The sequence below is a fragment of the Morus notabilis genome, unplaced genomic scaffold (assembly GCF_000414095.1).
Source record: "Morus notabilis unplaced genomic scaffold, ASM41409v2 Scaffold283, whole genome shotgun sequence".
Taxonomy (NCBI): Eukaryota; Viridiplantae; Streptophyta; class Magnoliopsida; order Rosales; family Moraceae; genus Morus; species Morus notabilis.
Window position 1 is genome coordinate 232394 of NW_010360513.1, and position 8528 is coordinate 240921.

The following is an 8528-nucleotide window of genomic DNA, read 5'->3' on the forward strand; positions in this document are numbered from 1 at the left end:
AATTATATCTCTTAGCTACTATGAGACTCGAATCCATTAAGAGTATAAACTCAACCTCAACCACGTAGCTATTTTTGCACCGATATCTTGGAAGAAACTAATTAAAGTTCGGCGCTAACCCGGTCACATAACAATAATTTATTCTTACCCATTTAACTATAAAATAGCGGTACAACTATTACATAGTTGGGTTACCATCATTGGTGACTCTTTCAAAGAAAGGTTTTAGTCTCATTCCATTAGATGTTTCTTTGACTAAGTCTCTTGAAAGACCTTTCGTCAAAGGATCCGCTAGGCTTGTTTATCCTAACATAAACAATATTAATAACACCATCGGTTATTAATTGTTTAACATATTCATGTCTCAAGCTAATATATCTAGATTTTCCATTGTAAACTTTGTTATAAGCTCTAGACAAAGTAGCTTCACCATCACAGTACAAAGAAATAGATGGCATAGGTTGTTGCCACAACTCAATAAATATCAAGCAATAGATTTCTTAGCCATTCCGCTTCTTTGCCTGTAGCGGCAAGTGCTATAAACTCACTCTCCATCGTAGAGTGAGTTATGCACGTTTGTTTCTTAGAAGTCCAAGAGATGGCTCCTCCTGCAATTGTGAAAATCCAACCGGATGTGGATTTATTATCACTTGCACTTGTTATCCAACTTGCATCCGAGTACCCTTCAAGTACGGTCGGATAGTCATTATATGACAAACCTAAGTTAATGGTTCTTTTAAGATAACCAAGTACTCTTCTAATTGCATTCTAATGTTCAATACCCGGGTTACTCGTGAACCTCGACATTTTGCATACTGCAAATGCTATGTCAGGTCTTGTACAATGCATAGCATACATTAAGCTATCAATTGCACTAGCATATTCAAGCTGTGCCACCGCTCTGCTTGCATTTTCTAGTAATTTAATACTAGAATCATATGGGGTATTTGCTTATTTAAACTTTAAATGATTGAATTTAAGAAGCACCTTCTCAATATAATGAGATTGACACAATGAGTAACCCCCACTATGCTTCCTCACTCTTACACCTAAGATAGTCCTCACTTTTACACCTAAGATAGTATCTACCTCACCAAGATCTTTCATCTTAAATTGTGAAGTTAGATATTTCTTGGTATCATTTACCCCTTGCATGTTTGTTCCAAAGATAAGCAAGTCATCAACATATAAGCATATTATCACACCAAAACTATTTGTAAATTTAGAGTATATGCATTTATCCGCATTATTATGCTTAAAACCTTAAAGATTGTAAGAGAAATTCAGATTTGGGAGGATGAAAAGAATATAGAAAGTAAGAAGAGGGTTTGAGGCGTATAGGAATACTTTCCTTTAAGGTTTTATTTGCCCTCACTTCTCAAAGTTTGCTAATGAGTTTTAATGGCAAATTACCCTTAAGATACAACAAACCCTTGAACACAATATCCAGCAAAAATATTGAGTTCCAGAACAATAATAATATCTGTATTTTCTGAATGCATTAATTAAAGACAGGGATGCATCCATCCTCTTTAAACGTTACAACATTTCACATAAAGATATCTTTTCCAATTTGAAGGTTATCTTTTATATGCTGATGCACTTATAACAATAGTTATTTCTATTGTTAATAAGTACTTAGATATGTGAGAAAACATATCACAAATGGATGCAATGGTTCAAGACCTTTTCAGATCACTAAAACACACGAAACACGTTTTTTGGTAGCAATTTGCGCTGTAGCGGATGACATTCACGCTGTAGCGCTTGGGCTTCACAAAACAGACCCGAGAGGTCTGTTTTGTGCAGGCTGCAGCGTCCAAGAGGCGCGCTGCAGCGCACGCTGCTGTGCGCTGTAGCGCTCGGGCATTACAAAACAGACCCGAGAGGTCTGTTTTGTGCGCGCTGCAGTGCGTTCGTGCGCTGCAGCGCGCCTGTTCTTCCCGAATGTGTTTTAGGTCAATTTTTGTGATATCGAAATTGAGAAATATATTACAATCTCTCTAACATATTTTTGGTAAACTTGCGGTGTCACGTGGAAGAACTTCACTTTAATTACTCTGCAAGAGATGCATACAAACTGCAATATTGGCTTTAAGAAGTTCAATGGTATAGTAAGAATCCATAAAGTTGGTTTCACGTTGGTATAAAATTTAACTGCCTTTTTTTTTTTTTTTTTTATTTCTTGGTTTTCTGTAGGTCTACAATGCGACAACTTGATTTTTAAAGCTGCAAGTTAATATTTATGCTTTTCATTACCACCTTTTTTTTTTTCATGCTCGGAAGCTTCAAGGAAAGACCTCAAATCTCATTCCTTAAATTTACATATACTTTCACAAAGATAATTTCTGATAAAGAAAGAAGAATTTTCTTGAACTGCTTTTATTCATTTTATAGTTTTTTTTAATAGCTTTAAATCGCAATTCAAACATTTTTTACTATAACGTTTTTGTTCTTATAAAAATTTAAATTTATGTTCAAACTTATGAACGAAACATATAATCAGCGTTCTTCCCGGAAGATTCTGGTTCAAAGCATAGTAGTAAGTGAAGTACTGCACATTTTGGAATCAATCAGAGTTTCCATGAAGAGGGGTTGTGGTTTCTTCGGCACACATTATTGTACACGGAACATGCTTAATGCTTTTCTTCTCAACCTTTCACTTTTGGCTTTATGTCTAAGTTTCCAATAATAATTTCCTTTTCTTTCCTTTCTTCTGGGAAAATTCTATTTCTTTTCACCATTGCACCCACACCACCCAAACAATTATGACTTTCTAACTAAATAAAAGAAAGTAGTGGGCAATACATATATAACTATAATAGACCTCAAAAAGGTGTAACAAAGACCTAGTAAACTCAACTAATAACCTATGCGGAATCTTATACTTGTTTGTATCTTATACACCTTGTTACCCCAAGAATTGACCAATTAGCAAATTCTAAAAAATAATTAAAAAAATTGTATTGTGTTGATCAGAATTGACTACCATGATTTACAAAATAATTGTAGTTGTACTTTAGGCAAGATATTCTTTATTATATACTAATGCAATCTGATTAACTTGACATTGTCACAGTTACTAGTGTTTAAAGTACAAGATGCTCGACATAGGCCATACTTGTTTTCTCCGTTCCTTTAGATATTTCACTTTCATTTTTAGTTTTGTTCTTCACCTTTTTCTTGGTAAAGAAGAAGAAAAAAAAAACACATGGTTTTGTATGAAGGGTCCTATTAGCACTTACCTCTGTCCTCCACTTCTATTTTTCATTGTCTCTTGTGTAAAGGGTTATCGAGTCCCACATTTTTTAAATACAAGGAAAAAAAAAAAAACTAACTCATAAAGACATTGGGTCCTCTACTTAACATATTAACCTTTTAAAATAGAAGTCTAAAGTTTTAGATAATTCTATTTCCTCAAATGAGCAACTTGATCAACCCGAGTCTGCTTAACAAGTGGATCTTTTAATATGAAAACACAAATTCTTAGATAGTCCAATTTCCACTTTATGAACCAAAAATTCAAGAATAAAAAATAAAAAATAAAAAAGAACCAAAGTGAGACACATCAAAAGTGCTAGAGTCATGCCACCTGAAAGACATTGATTAATGTGGGTGCTTTTGTATAGCTGTATGGAACTATGACCATCTACATAAGCAAACAGTGTATCACTTTTGTAAGATCCCTCTCCCTATTAATGGTTTCAAGTGCCAACTTTAGGAACTCGAGTTTTAATGTCCCTTAATCTTTTTTTGTACTTAATACTTTTAATGGTTCTCCTCATCACCCTTTTTCTCTTCACTTGTCTTTTCAGTTTGAAATATCTTCTCATTCTTAGTATAATGTTCCTCATTAAATTAAAACCATCAAACAAAAACAAAATATTCTCATTCAACTTTAGATTTTTATTTCTATTTTTTTTTTTTTTGGGTGTGTTTTCAATTCTTTAATTTCCGGCATATTTTTGAATCAGCAACCCCTTGTTTTATGTAATGTTTCTCTATATGTAGAAAAGTACTTCAAAGGGAACAAATTCAGATTCTATATTAGTTGAACTCGCATCTATATTCAAGGAAAGATATTTCTCTTGCCATTTAAGAAAGTTTAATTTCAAATAAAATCAAAATAATTGTGTGCTTAATGAAAATAAGTGAAATAAAAATCTACACTATTTATGCAAAAAAAAAAAAGGTGGACTACGGGTACTTTTGTTAGGTAAGTTTTTTTAATTTCTCTAACAATTATGCCACAAACATTTCTTCAAAAGCTATTAATTTATGTGGGCATAATATTAAAAAAAAAGAAAAGAAGGAATTTTAGCATGTTAGAGTAAAGAATTACGTAGTTTAACTTCTTGGTGTCATAGTACTGAATGTTAAGTTGTGGAGCCTCATTATATATTGCATGACGATTGTTGCTTTACACAAAGAAATCTATGGAGCGACCTTAAAGAAGAAGGAATTTTAGCATGTTAGAGTAAAGAATTACGTAGTTTAACTTCTTGGTGTCATGGTACTGAATGTTAAGTTGTGGAGCCTCATTATGTATTGCATGACGATTGTTGCTTTACACAAAGAAATCTATGGAGCGACCTTCAGTTATTAATATTAAAGAGGTTAGAAAAACACAAAGAGGTGTAAGGTGTGTGATTTTCTCCTATAGACTTGTTTTTTTGTCATAGTGAATTATTGCAACAAAGGAGAGTAGACGTAGTCTCGTATTCAGACTAACCTCTATAAATTTTGTGTTTTCATTTTTGTTCGATTTATTTTTCCTTAATTATTGCTCTTTGTAATATAGAATTAAGGTTTCTAATTCTAATTAATACTGAATACATTAAGTACTATACTTGTTTGTTTATGTTTTCACCACTTGTAAAAATTTAAACAAACAATTACTAAGCAGCTTCCAATTGATTCCTGAATCTTTATTGATTCCCCAGTGCTTTACACTCATTTGAATTCAAAGTCAAGCCGATATTATTTTTGTGGTGTTTGGTTAGGAAACTTTGTGACCTTTCTTTACATGAATGATCCTTGGTGCGCTGAAATGTTTTACTATCACATACAGTCCAAGCGCAAGTAGTGTTCCAATCTATATATAAGATTCAGTATTTGAATCTCTTTGCATTGCTTCAAAAAAAAAAAAAAAAACAATAGATATATATTATTATATATAATGTGTGTCTATATAATATCTAGCATACTAGAACGAAATGAACTTTATCTTCTTATTTTGACTGCTTTTATATATTAGAGAATCTTTTTGAATGAATTTTGTGGACTTCAAATTTCTTCATTTGAATTCAAGCCCACCAAAAGAGGCTTCAAAATCCTGCACTATGTAAAATCCTTTCTTATATATATACCTTTATAGACGCAAGTACTCTAAGCCAAGTAAAACTTATTCGTATTTTACATCTCCCCTTTTTCCTTTTTTTATTTTTTTGTTTTTAATATGCAAAGTGCCATCCAGAATCTTTGATGCTACATAGTAAACTGAAAATGAACATTTTTGTTCAGTACTTCTGGGACTTCTGACAAAGATATTGATCCTTTTTCTTACCCATAAAAAATGTTATGCATATTACTCACCATCTCGTCATAATATTTAATTTGTCTTTATCTTCACACAATATGTAATCTGAATCTGAAGGTTTTTAGTCTTTTATGAGAAGGCATTAACTATAATTTTTATCACATATAGATACATCGATATATATATATATATATATATTTACTTATACATTAAGACATATATGTGCGACAGACAAGATTTTTGCTTTCTCATATCAATAAATGCTCCGCTTGATATTTAAGTTTTACAGAAATAAAAGGATATTAGGCTTAACTCAACCTAAAAAAATTAATTTGTTAGGGAAGGATTGCTCTCACCTTATTAAGTGAATCATACTAATATCTCCAATCAATATGAGATTTTAATACGCCCCCTCATGCACAGTATGGACTATGCCAAACCGCTAAAGAATATTAGGCCTAACTCAACCTAACAAAACCGGCTTGTTAGGGGATGATTGGCCTCACCTTATTAAGTAGATCATGCAAATATCTCGAACCAATGTGGGATTCTAATACGCCCCCTCACGCACAGTGTGGACCATACCAAACTGCTGCGAATAAGTCGCTATTGAGGGACCCAACATTACAAAATTGAGCCTGCTCTGATACTATTTTACATAAATCAAAAGATATTGGGTCTAACTCAACTTAACAAAATCGACTTATTAGGGGATGATTACTCTAACTTTATTAAATGGATCATGCTAATATCTCCAACTAATGTGGGATTATAATATTAGGGAATTAAATATGAAAAAAAATCTTATTTATCTTCCTTTAATTTACACAGAATATCCTTTGGATATTCTTAACTTTAATAAATAGTGAGAAAAATAAAATAAATATATATTGGGGAAAACTATCTAACTAGATAACTACTTAAATTTTTAATAGGTTCTGAATCTGGCCAAATGTTGGTAAATAATAAATACAATGAATTATTATGAAATTATGGTAGTTTAGTTTAGTTTAGTTTTTTTTTTTTTTTTTTGACTAATCACTTATGGTAGTATAGTTATGTCTTAGTTTTTGTCCATATATATGTGCTACGTGTCAAGTTGTCTAATCATTTTGTCGTTTTCCTTTTGAGAAATAAATAAAATATCTAGGACTGCCAAAACAATTCATTATCGGACAGATAGAATCCTAAAGTTTTTCCTTATTTTGCATGTATGACAGAATCCATATTATTTCATGAATTTCTTCAGTGGCTTGTAACGTTTTTGGAGAGTACGTATGACTGTATGAGACATAACTGAACTGTAATTAAGGTGACAATTAAAAGCGGATTTTTTCACTTAAGTATAATTTCTTGTAAAACATGATAACTATTGAATAAATCTGAAAAGTATTTCTTGGTCTATACATATTTTTTATTTTTGATATACGCCCGCATTCTTTTATTTCAATATTTTCTCTTTAAGTATATTGGATTTATATTTTTTTAATTTTAAGCCAAAAATCTAAATTTAACAAAAAACAAATCAAATTAGGGTCGAGTAAGGAAACCACCAACCTTATTACAAACACAAAAGTTACAAAAAGATAAAAACCTTCAACCACTACCAGTAGAAACCTCCGGAGAAGGGTGTCCGGCCAAAGGATCATCGAGGAAGACAACTAGCAAGAGATCTCAGCCATCAAGGGGAAAACTCTCATGAGAAAAGAGATCATCCATTCGGCTTCTAAACTCTTAACCAGTTTAGATCTATCTAACCAGAGCCACCACACCGTACACCACCACTAACTAGAAGTCCACGACGAGACGAGTCAAAAGACTAAATTTTACGGCCGGAAGTCTGACAACACACCCAAAAATAGTATTGGAACTCTAACCAATCTATGCTCTCTAAGGACCTTCTCACTCTCTTAACCAATCAATAGTGATATTTCCAGCGGAGTTCTTGTGAGGATGTCTATCCTACTATGCAATGAAATAATGCCAGGCATTCAAAATGATTATAATACTAATATTAAAGCAAGGCATCGATTATTCTCAACAAAACTTAAGGCTTCTGTGTTGCTAGAAGATTTGACCCCTCAAAATGCAATACACTTTCTATTTTCCATTGCCATTTTATTTTTCTGCAAGATTTAATAAATGTTGTAACTGATCTTATTATTATCTCTTTGAAATTCTCGATTCAAGTAGAATAATAAAATTTAAATGTAAAAATTGATAATGACACAGCTAAGAAGAGGTTGCATCAAAGTACTTTTTTTTTTCTCCTGAACTTGAAGGTAGAGATTTGAATTCAAAACCTCAAATATTAAAAGGAAGTTAATACTTGGTCAAATATAATACTTATTTTAAATCTATGTATTGATTTTTTCTCTATATTGTATCGATATTCTCGAAGGGACTTATGTGTTCTTTCGCACATGTTAATAATTTTATACTAAAAAGGGTTTTATTCAAATAAAATTGCCAAACATGTATCCAAACCAAAAACCGCATAATCTAGCCCAAATATGTATTTTAAATCTATATCTTTTTTTTTTAATACCACATCGATGTTCTCAAAGAGATTTATGTATTCCTCTTTTATAAACGAACGTGCTAATATTTTTATGCTAAAACGGCTTTATTCAGATATATTTGTGGAACATGTATCTAAATAAAAAACTGCATAATCTAACCCAAATTCGTATACAACTGTTATTTTCCAAATTAATACACATAATTCGGATCATAAACTAATGTCTCAAAATTGATAGATAGATAAGAAACAAAAATTCCAAGATAATAAGTAGAGAAACACATGGCATCCAAATGGGATCAACATCAAAAAGAAAAGAAAAAGACCTCCAAAACATGAGGTGGTACATAGTACCATGCTAAAACATCAATGAAAGAAGGACAAACACAACGAGATCTAAAAGTCTCACTTCAAAACAAACAAAAGCAAATCAAACATAGCCAGCCAGAAAAATAGAATCCAGATCTT